We start from the raw sequence: 11,846 nt of genomic DNA, 5'->3' as shown, positions 1-11,846 counted from the left end.
AATTAACGACACATGCCAATGGTTTCCACACAGGTTGTAGGTTTCCAGACATTTCTCAGTATGGGTAGGATCTTTGTGTCACACACAGCGAATTGATGGTTACTGTGTCTTCCCAGAGGCGTGTTAACATTACCACTGGTTGTGCATGTTTTTCCCCCCAGAACATTCCATGTTGAGGATGACAATAGGAGGGTTTGGAGGTAGCTTTCCACCTGCCTGTATACCGTTTGGCAGTAATTGTGCACTGTGCTGATATGGGGGTGGCTGGTGGGGGTTCTCCTTACTGTGATACATAGCAGGACGAGTGGTGGGCATGGAGGAAGAGGCAGGGGCTTGGACTACACTGATTGGTAGACCAGATCTGAATGGCATCTCCTCCACTGGAGACAAAGGGTGGAGTTCCAACAACGCCTCTACCAAGTGTGTGTGTGTGTGGTTACGCAGCAGAAAGTGCATTGCATGATAAATCTATTGTGCTTCATGCGTTGCAAGGTTCACCTGTGAACCATGCGAGGCTCAACCCAGTGTTCCCACTGCAAGCTGACATAACATCACACACACAGAACCCTGTGCACATGAAACTAATAGCAGTAGCTACCCAAATGTCATCATGAAACTAATAGCAGTAGCTACCCAAATGTCATCATGAAACTAATAGCAGTAGCTACCCAAATGTCATCATGAAACTAATAGCAGTAGCTAATTTTCCCCAAACATCAGACACCCCCTACCCTCGGACACTCTCTAGCGGTTGGAGGACTGAATCACCTCGAGCTCAACATTTAAATGGACTGAAAAATAACGGTAAGTTTTGTGACTAACGACACCCTTTTAGCTAGCTGACCACCGATTTTCAGTGCAATTTATGTAAGTTAAGTTAGGTTTTGAGAGTTTTCAAAAAAGTTATATGTACACATTTTGTGGAACACGCTGCATATTGTAAAATTCGACTGCGCGACAGACCACACCTAATTTAATATCCAACTTTTTACCTCTGAAATATAGCTAACGGATTTTCTAATGTTGCCATCTTAGTTGCTAAATGTTGATAGAACTGCTAAGTAAGCAAAAAGGAAAGAAATTGTAAGTGTTAGATAATACATATCACGAAAACAGCTGCATGTTGTCTAGCTTTACCGTATCAAAATTGGAGTCCTCTGACGGAGGCGTTTTGCACAATCTGCAAAAATGTATTTGGAACTTTGAACCATGAACTTTTCCACACCTATCACTGTTGGCTATGTTTCATCTTACAACAGCTACATAGAGGCAGTATTTAGTTAAATGGTACAATGTATGCATCAATATTACACTAATTGGGACACTAATTTTCATTACAGATAACATCAAACAAAAAACGTGGGTACACTTTCAGTTATTGTGAAAACTTTCATCACCTTTCAATGCCTTAGCTTTGAAATGTAAATGTTTATACATATTCAGATTGAGTTATCTTTCTAAAATGTGTATAGTATGCCAAGTTATTTAGCTACATGTATTTACCACTGCAGCATGGAGAAAGTCAAGAGGAAGCAGTGGAGTGAGGTGGACATGTTCCATGCCATGGAGGACTGCGGGGCAGGGATGGCTATCCGCCAGGCTGCCAAGGTTAGGCATCTTTTGTTTTTAGGAGATTACCATGTGTATGTGAATTTTATCTGCTAGTAACAGTTTTCTTTTCTTATCTACCAAGGTGCATGATGTACCTCGGCAGACCCTGGCGGACAGGCTGAGCGGCCGGGTGACCCATGGTTGTCGCAGTGGACCACCCACATTGCTTGCACCAGAGGATGAAAAGTCTCTGGTGCAGTACTGTATCTACTGCGCCAGCCATGGGTTCCCCTTCACCAGACAGAGGCTGATGAAATACGCCGACAAAATACGCAGGTATTTGGTGTTCTATGTGTTTATGTATGTAGATTGGTGGACTGACTGTTCTCAATGTGTGTGATGTAAATGTGGATGTGTATGGTGATGCCAAAACAAACATTTTCATCCTGGATGGACAATTATATATTATATTCTATTGTAGGTTTCGGCACCCAGGGGAAACAATCCCACCACTGGGGAAGAGGTGGTGGAAAATGTTCAGGAGGAGGCACAAGAACCTAAGCATGAGGAGGCCGGACACCCTGGATAGGGGGAGAGCTGAGTGTGCCACACGTCCGACGATGGACACCTTCTTCACTTCTTATGAGAAGCACTTGGAGGAGAGTGGGTTGAGGGAGAAACCCAGACAAATCTATAACTGCGATGAGTCTGGGTTTCGTAGCGACCAGAGCAGGCACAAAGTGCTGGCTCCCCGGGGCGCAAAACACGTGTACCAGCAGGCTCCGGGGACCAAGGAGCACATCAGTGCTGGCCTGCTTCAACGCAACTGGGGAGGACGTCCCCCCGTTTATCATCTACCCCAAGTGTTTCCCCGGTGGCCACTACACACTGGGAGGCCCCCCCCAAGCCTTGTATGGACGGTCAAGCAGTGGCTACATTGACGGGGATCTGTTCAGGAAGTGGTTTCAGCACTTCATTAAGTATGCAGTGAAAGAGCGCCCTCTCCTTCTCCTCTTCGATGGGCACAAGAGCCACATGGACCCGGAAGTGCTCGCGGTGGCACTAAGGGAAGGGGTTATACTTCTTTGTCTTCCACCACACTGCACCCATGTCCTGCAGCCACTGGACGTGGCATACTTTGGCCCTTTAAAGGCTGAGTTCTCCAAGGTAGCTGGAGACCTTAGCCATTTTGACCACTCCTACATGGTAAACAAATCAGAATTTGCCAGAGTATTCCGCTACCCGTACCAGCGATGCAAGGACATGCGCTATGTGGTGGAAGGGTTTAAGAAGTGTGGCCTCTTCCCTTTTGACCCTTCAGCCATTGAAGGGTCCCGTTTAATGCCGTCTCGGACCCTACCGGGTCCCAACACCGCCTCTACTGGAACCAGCAGCACTGTGCCATCCATCAGCACCTCCTCCCCAGCGACCACAGGAGGACCCTCAGCCCCTGCCCCAGCCGCTGCTCCAGTCCTATCCCTAGCTCTAGAAGAGCAACCCCTAATAGAGGGGGGGCTGATAGCGAAGGACCTGGGGCACATCCTTACTGTCCTGAAGTATCGGCTGGACCGATACAGAAGACTCCCTGTGGTCGCCACATGCCTCACCGGGGAGGAATACACGCGCCAGTGGCAGGAGAGGGGTGAGAAGGAGAGGGCCGGGGCCGGGGCAGAGGAGAAAGAGCATCGGGCAGCCCTCAGAACACAGAGGGCACAGGAGAGGGCTGCCATGGATGAGACCATTGACGCCATCGCCTCTGCTGGACCCCCTGCTGGAACCACTCCTGACAGCTGCATCACCACTGCCAGTGCCTCCCAGTGTGCAACACCTGTAGGAGCCGCCGGAGTCCCCAGCTGCAGAAGAAGGCCACATGCCTACTCTGCCGGCCACACTATCGTCGGCCCCTCAACCCCACCATTCCAAACACCAGCTCCTCCAAGCCATCGTCGGCGGTTTTGTCCACCACCACCCCAATGCACACCACCCCCCCATGTCTGTCACCACCAACACGGCCTCCTCTGGACCAACTGCCTCCTCCGTCTCCCCTGGTCACACCACCATAGCAGCCTCGTCTGGTGTCCCTGCCCCCTGCAATTTGAATACCACCACCTCCACAGGTAAACACATGTTAAATTACGAAAAAATGACTGTTATCTGTTTTATAAAACAGCAATGTAAAAAAAATATATATATATCTACAGTACATAGCACCAGCCCTCAAGTCATCTCCGCCTCCTCCAAAACCTCTGCAGCTTCCTCCAGAGGTATTGATGTAAAAAAGTTGAAAAGGGTTTTCATGCAACATGCTCTGTCTAACACTACTTTTTCTCAAACTGCAGCACAGAAAAGGAAGAGAAAAGCTACACCGGTCACATCTGTCACACCACCCATGGCACCACTCTCAGGTACTTCATAATCTGTTTTTCTCGCTCTCTCAGTTGTATCAATTACTATTGTTGTTGAAAAACTTCTACATTTTGCAAAACCATATTAATCAATTTGTATTATTATTTTATTTTTTATAAAAGAAGACACCACCTGCTGTGCTCGCTGCGGGGAGCGTGATCCGCCTGCAAGCTCCTCTCAGGAGTGTAGATCCGAGGTGCCATGGGTGTGCTGTGACTTTTGCCAGCACTGGTTCCACTGCAGGTGTGTGCAGTGGGATCAAGAGGTAGCGGTGGAGCTGGATTTTTATTGTGATTTTTGTGACAATATAGGGATGGAGGTCGAGATTTAATTGTTTGTTTTGTTTGTGTTCATATGAAATTATTTATTTGTTAAAAAAAATAAGTCTAAAATATTGTAATATTATAATATATATTGTTGAATATTATTGAACCCATCTTGTGTATTTCTTCCTTTACTTTCCAAGTGCACCTCTGCAACACAAACTCCAACAGTGTTTTCATTGTTTTATGTTAATGCACATAACTGAAATTAAAGTGTATTTGATGTAAATTATTAATACTCATATTTCATTTGGTTACAACACTGAAAATGTTGGTGAAGATCCATTTTTTAAGAGTCCACAAGAGGGCGCACCGGGCTACGCAATGAAAAGTTGACAGGCAAATCATTTTTTTTTACCGGAAGACTAGCCAACTAGTCAACTATCTAGTAAACACTTCGGGTACGGGGTTGGTGTCTCTTTTTTCAACAAAATTAAACGGATATATCTTGTAATTGAACAAAATAGTAAGGTGCCCAATAACTGGGGGCCGTATACAGATAATACGGGACGTATTTTTTTGCTAAACCGCTTATCAAAAGCAGATAACAGTAATATTTCAAATGAAATGTCAAACTTGCTAATTGCTAAACCGTTAGCTAACATTTTTACAACACCAATAATCACAAAACATTGAAGGCTTGATCACAAGATAACACTGTTGAAGGTAATATATTTCTTAAACGCTGTTGAATATGCCGATAATACGGGATTCTACGCTAGCTACCCTAATGTCATCATGAAACTAATAGCAGTAGCTACCCTAATGTCATCATGAAACTAATAGCAGTAGCTACCCGAATGTCATCATGAAACTAATAGCAGTAGCTACTCTAATGTCATCATGAAACTAATAGCAGTAGCTACCCGAATGTCATCATGAAACTAATAGCAGTAGCTACCCGAATGTCATCATGAAACTAATAGCAGGAGCTACCCGAATGTCATCATGAAACTAATAGCAGTAGCTACCCTAATGTCATCATGAAACTAATAGCAGTAGCTACCCGAATGTCATCATGAAACTAATAGCAGTAGCTACCCAAATGTCATCATTATCTAATCTTGGAGCACTGCTGAGATGGAGGTAACGCAGCTGACCCAACTTATTATTACACAGTCTTAAAAACGACAACTCGTAGAAAGAGAAGTGGGGAAATCTACTGGCCATTCTAGAGTGTAATGTGCAGACTACAACAAATAATCCATGTCAACATTCAGGTCAGAAGACTATGGGAGGACATAGACAAGAAGGCACAGATAATTGAAATAAAAGGAAGAGGGACTAAATACAAAACCCTTCTGTTACAAAGACTGTGTACCAGTTTTGCTCCTAAAGATTATTGGAATAGCATGGAATTGTTTTTCCTGTTACTGAGAATGGAATCAGAAGGGTGGTGGTCGGGATTAATGTTAAGGTACACTCTTAGAAAAAAAGGTTCCAAAAGGGTTTTTCGGCTGTCTCCATAGGAGAAACCTTTTTGGTTCCGAGTAGAACCCTTTTTGGTTCCAGGTAGACTTATTTTGGGTTCCATGTAAAACCCTCTGTGTCAAAGGTTCTACATTGAACTCAAAATGATTCTACCTGGAACCGTAAAGGGTTCTTCAAAGGGTTCTCCTATGGCAACAGCCGAAGAACCCTTTGAGGTTCTAGATAGCACCTTTTAGTGTATAATGAGTCCCAGGAGGCCGCCAAAGATACCAGCGTGTGGAGATATATGTTAATTTCTCTACCATAAACCGCCTCCAACGTCATTTTAGAGAATTTGGCAGTACGTCCAACCGACCTCACAATCGCAGACCACGTGTAACCACGCCAGCCCAGGACCTCCACATCAGGCTTCTTCACCTGTGGGATCGTCTGAGACCAGCCACCCGGACAGCTGAGGAATATTTCTGTCTGTAATAAAGCCCTTTTGGTGGGGATAAACTCATTCTGATTGGCTGGGCAGGGGTGCAGCCATGGGTGGGCCTGGGAGGACATAGGCCCACCCACTGGGGAGCCAGGCCCACCCATGGCTGCACCCCTGCCCAGTCGTGAAATCCATAGATTAGGGCCTAATTAATTTATTTCAATTGACTGATTTCCTTATATGAACTGTGACTCAGTAAAATTGAAATTGTTGCATGTTGCGTTTATATTTTTGTTCAGTATAAGTCAATAGCCACCATTACAGAACCCTATATTAAATATACACTGAGTGTACAAAACATTAGGAACACCTTCCTAATATTGGGTTGCACCCCTTTTGCCCTCAGAACAGCCTCAATTCATCGGGGCATGGACTCTACAAGGTGTCGAAAGCATTCCACAGGGATGCTGGCCAATGTTGACTCCAATGCTTCCCACAGGTGTGTCAAGTTGGCTGGATGTCCTTTTGACTGGTGGACCATTCTTGATACATACTGGAAACTGTTGAGCATGAAAAACACTGCACCATTGCAGTTCTTGACACACTCAAACTGGTGCGCCTGGCACATACTACAAAACAACATTCAAAAGGCACTTCATCTTTTGTCTTGCCCATTCACCCTCAATGGCACACACACAATCCATGTCTCAAGGCTTACAAATCCTTCTTCAACCTGTCTCCTCCCCTTCCATCTACACTAATTGAAGTGGATTTAAAAAGTGACAACAATAAGATATCATAGCTTTCACCTGGTCAGTCTGTCTTGGAAAGAGCAGGTGTTTCTAATGTTTTGTACACAATACAATCTTTTACATTGAGTGGATCCTGACACGGTAGATCTGTAAAGTACTGTATTTACTTGTATACATGTTAGATAAATCAGGGAATATAATGGTTGTCTAATATGCTGTGATTGATAGTAAGTAACTTCACTTGAACACAAACAATCTCTCCAAAGTTAAGCTTGGGTTTGGTGGACTTCGGCAGTGGTGTAAAGTACTTAAGTAAAAATACTTGAAAGTACAACTTAAGTAGTTTTTTGGGGTATCTGTACTTTACGATTTATATTTTTGACAACTTTTACTTTACTCCTAAAGAAAATAATGTACTTTTTACACCATACATTTTCCCTGACACGCAAAAGTACTGGTTAGATTTTGAATGCTTAGCAGGACAGGAAAATAGTCTAATTCACACACTTATCAAGAGAACATTCCTGGTCATCCCTGCTGCCTCTGATCTGGCAGACTCACCAAACACATGCTTCGTTTGTAAATTATGTCTGAGTGTTGGAGCGTGCCCCTGGCTATCTGTAAATTAAATTCTTTAAAATAATTATAATAAATGGTGCCGTATGGTTTGTTTAATATAAGAAATGTGAAATTATTTATACTTTTACTTTTGATACTTAAGTACACTACACGTCAAGGGTTTTAAAACACCTACTCATTCAAGGGTTTTTCTTTATTTTACATTGTAGAATAATAGTGAAGACATCAAAACTATGAAATAACACATATGGAATCATGTTGTAACCAAAAAAAGTGTTTAACAAATCAAAATATATTTTATATTTCAAATTCTTCAAATAACCACCATTTGCCTTGATGACAGCTTTGCACACTCTTGGCATTCTCTCAACCAGCTTCATGAGGTAGTCACCTGGAATGCATTTCAATTAACAGGTGTGCCTTTTTAAAAGTTAATTTGTGGAATTTCTTTCCTTCTTAATGCGTTTGAGCCAATCAGTTGTGTTGTGACAAGGTGGGGGGGTCCATATTATAGCAAGAAGAGCTCAAATAAGCAAAGAGAAATGACAGTCCATCATTACTTTAAGACATGAAGGTCAGTCAATACGGAAAATTTCAAGAAGTTTGAAAGTTTCTTCAAGTGCAGTCGCAAAAACCATCAAGCGCTATGATGAAACTGGCTCTCATGAGGACCGCCACAGGAATGGAAGACCCAGAGTTACCTCTGCGGCAGAGAATAAGTTCATTACAGTTACCAGCCTCAGAAATTGCAGCCCAAATAAATGCTTCACAGAGTTCAAGTAACAGACACATCAACATCAACTGTTCAGAGGAGACTGTGAGTCAGGCCTTCATGGTCAAATTGCTGCAAAGAAACCACTGCTAAAGGACACCAATAAGAAGAGACTTACTTGGGCCAAGAAACACGAGCAATGGACATTATACCAGTGCAGATATGTCCTTTGGTCTGGAGTCTAAATTGGAGATTTTTGGTTACAACCGCCGTGTCTTTGTGAGACTGATAATCTCTGCATGTGTATTTCCCACCGTAAAGCATGGAGGAGTTGTTATGGTGTGGGGGTGCTTTGCTGGTGACACTGTGATTTATTTAGAATTCAAGGCACACTTAACCAGCATGGCTACCACAGCATTCTGCAGCAATACACCATCCCCATCTGGTTTGGACTTAGTGGGACTATCATTTGTTTTTCAATAGGACAATGACCCAACACACCTCCAGGCTGTGTAAGGGCTATTTTACCAAGAAGTAGAGTGATGGAGTGCTGCATCAGATGACCTGGCCTCCACAATCCCCCGACCTCAATCAAATTGAGATGGTTTGGGATGAGTCGGACCGCAGAGTGAAGGAAAAGCAGCCAACAAGTGCTTAGCATTTGTGGGAACTCCTTCAAGACTGTTGGAAAAGCATTCCAGGTGAAGCTGGTTGAGAGAATGCCAAGAGTGTGCAAAGCTGTCATCAAGGCAAAGAGTGGCTATTTGAATAATCTAAATATAAAATATATTTTGATTTGTTTAACATTTGTTTGATTACTACATGATTCCATGTGTGTTATTTCATAGTTTTGATGTCTTAACTATTATTATACAATGTAGAAAATAGTAAAAAATAAAGAAAAACCCTTGAATGAGTAGCTGTTCTAAAACGTTTGACCGGTAGTGTATATTTTAGGAATTACATTTACTTTTGATACTTAAGTATATTTCAAACCAAATACTTTTAGACTTTTACTCAAGTAGTATTTTACTGGATGACTTTCACTTTTACATTAGTAATTTTCTATTAAGGTATCTTTACTTTTACTCAAGTATGACAATTGGGTACTTTTTCCACAACTGGTCTTCAGGGTGTTGACTGCACCCACTTAGATAGGGCCATGATTACTTAGTGATAAAGTGAGGTTGGTTTGAGATTCACCTAAAACACTAGATGGCAGTGCAACAAGGCTTTCAGTGGACTCAGCAGTGGTAGTGACATTCTTTATAGTGAATACTTCAATAAACTCAACTCGCATTCTCCAACAAAACTTCAAACAAATCACATGCCTTGATACTTGATTTCAACTTAAAATTTGATTAAAATAAAACATGACTATTACTATGAGTCAGCAGAGACCTAGCACTGTTTACCACATATTATTTTATTTAATTATTGTGGTTGTTTAAAGATGTATACAAGTAACAGAATTTGCAAAATAATGATCTATTGATAAATGAGCTATATAATATGATAGGTCAAAGCGCACGCTCATGGACACGTCCGCTCTTCCCAGCACAGTTGCGCAAACGTTCCAAATATCCATCTGTGAGTTCAGTAGGTTTCATATGAAATACAGCCTGATTACACAGTAGCCTAAAGAAAATAGACAAACTGTAGTCCGAAATGCCTCCTTCCTAATGTGCTTTAGTTTACAACAAGTCAACCAATCTCAACAGCCGCAGTGAGTGACAGCGCTTTTTACTACCCCACTCCGCACAAGGGAGTTGTAGTTCTAGAGCAATAGTTATATCACAGAGTTTCTAAACCTATATCTTTGGTTCTATTCCTTTCAGAATATGCGGTTCTCTCAAGAACTGCATTTACCTAAAGCAAGCCAACTTATTTTTTGTTGCAGTAGCAGGCAGCCAAGTATTAGTTGACAGGCAAGTGTGCATCACTTTATTTCAATCACATCTCTGACAGATAGGCAGCACTGAAGACATAGGGGGCGAATTGCATACCAACATTAGGTAAGCTTTTCAAAACAATTCCATAAGAATGTATGTGCATTCATTTATCAATGTTGTTAATTTCTTCCATGATAACGAAATTATATTTGATGACTCTTGACAAAAGTTTAATCAACTAGACTGCCAATAAAATTTGCTTAGCCTACTACAATTCTTTAAGTTGAAGCTACCAGTAGGGAACATTTATTCAATCTAGTTAGGCCTATTGGTAACACAAGCATAATATGAACTAAAGAAGAATCTTTTAATATGTAGGTGGTTGTGTTCTTTTTAAGGGGACAGTTCAGCACAAGATGGAGCATTTGTCAGTGAATCTAGGCTATTATAGCATAATATGCCATGTCATAATACGTAACATGATCTTTTAGATAGATGATTTTTGTAAAATGTAGTTTTTTTAATTAATCAGTTAGGCTGTTTGAGTAGTAATTTTAAATAAAGCAAACATGTCAGTTACCTAGTAATTATAGTGACAGGTGAAGATGCATAGACAAAACAATAAGGTATAATAACAATGTTGCATAAAATGTGGGTGATCACAGCGACATCATGACAAAAAATCATCCCTATCATCTTCGCCTGGCTGCTGGCGCAGTTCTCTCTCACTCTTTGGAATCCTGCGTGTTCAAACATTCTCAGAAACAATTCTGGCATGGACAGTGGACACTCGTTTTTACAACACTTGGAAATCTAATATTTGTTCCCGTCTATCAACTACACTCAGAGGTTTTGCCATTCATCAGAATGTCACCAAGAATAGCCTTGAGCCCTTGATCTCAATCTATGACATTAGATATTATGCTGCTGCCTGTAGGTTTCCAACTAGAGAACCCACCAGCTGATATACACTGAACAAAAATATAAACGCAACATGTAAAGTGTTGGTCCCATGTTTCATGGGCTGAAATAAAATATCCTAGAAATGTTCCATACTCATGAAAAGCTTATTTCTCTCAAATTTTGTGCACAAATTTGTTTAAATCCCTGTTAATAAGCATTTCTAATTTGACAAGATAATCCATCCACCTGACAGGTGTGGCATATCACCTTGTGCTGGAGACAAAAGGCCACTAAAATGTGCTGTTTTGTCACACAACACAATGCCACAGATGTATCAAGTTTTGAGTGAGCGTGCAATTGGCATACTGACTGCAGGAATGTCCAACAAAACTGTTGCCAGAGAATTGAATGTTAATTTCTCTACCATAAGCCGCTTCCAACGTCATTAGAGAATTTGGCAGTACGTCCAACCGGCCTCACAACCGCAGACCACGTGTATAGCATCGTGTGGGCGAGCGGTTTGCTGATGTCAACGTTGTGAACAGAGTGCCGCATGGTGGCGGTGGGGTTATGGTATGGGCAGGCATAAGCTACGGACAATGAACACAATTGCATTTTATATTTCTTTATTTTAACCACCTTTTTCTCCCCAATTTCGTGATATCCAATTGGTAGTTACGATATTGTCTCATCGCTGCAACTCCCCAACAGGCTCGGGAGAGGCGAAGGTCGAGTCATGCGTCCTCCGAAACATAACCCGCCAAGACGTGCTGCTTCTTAACACCTGCTCACTTAACCCGGAAGCCAGCCGCACCAATGTGTCGGAGGAAACACTATTCAGCTGACAACTGAAGTCAGCTTGCAGGCGCCCCGGCC

At 42.3% G+C, this 11,846-nt stretch overlaps 2 long non-coding RNA genes across 2 annotated transcripts; both read left to right on the top strand.

Annotated features, from left to right (window-relative positions):
• The first annotated feature begins 748 nt into the window (after positions 1–748).
• Positions 749–1,558, top strand: LOC311138044. The gene is made up of 3 exons (XR_014614007.1): positions 749–804; positions 1,341–1,359; positions 1,512–1,558. It is a non-coding gene; the product is annotated as an uncharacterized lncRNA (long non-coding RNA).
• A 1,983-nt stretch (positions 1,559–3,541) lies between these two features.
• On the top strand, positions 3,542–4,320 carry LOC311138011. Its single transcript, XR_014614004.1, has 4 exons — positions 3,542–3,668; positions 3,753–3,815; positions 3,891–3,956; positions 4,080–4,320. It is a non-coding gene; the product is annotated as an uncharacterized lncRNA (long non-coding RNA).
• The last annotated feature ends 7,526 nt before the right edge of the window (positions 4,321–11,846 follow it).

Source organism: Coregonus lavaretus (genome assembly GCF_964263955.1).
Source record: "Coregonus lavaretus genome assembly, chromosome: 12".
Taxonomy (NCBI): Eukaryota; Metazoa; Chordata; class Actinopteri; order Salmoniformes; family Salmonidae; genus Coregonus; species Coregonus lavaretus.
The sequence above is the reverse complement of the archived record's forward strand: the minus strand, read 5'-3'. Positions and strand labels throughout refer to the sequence as shown.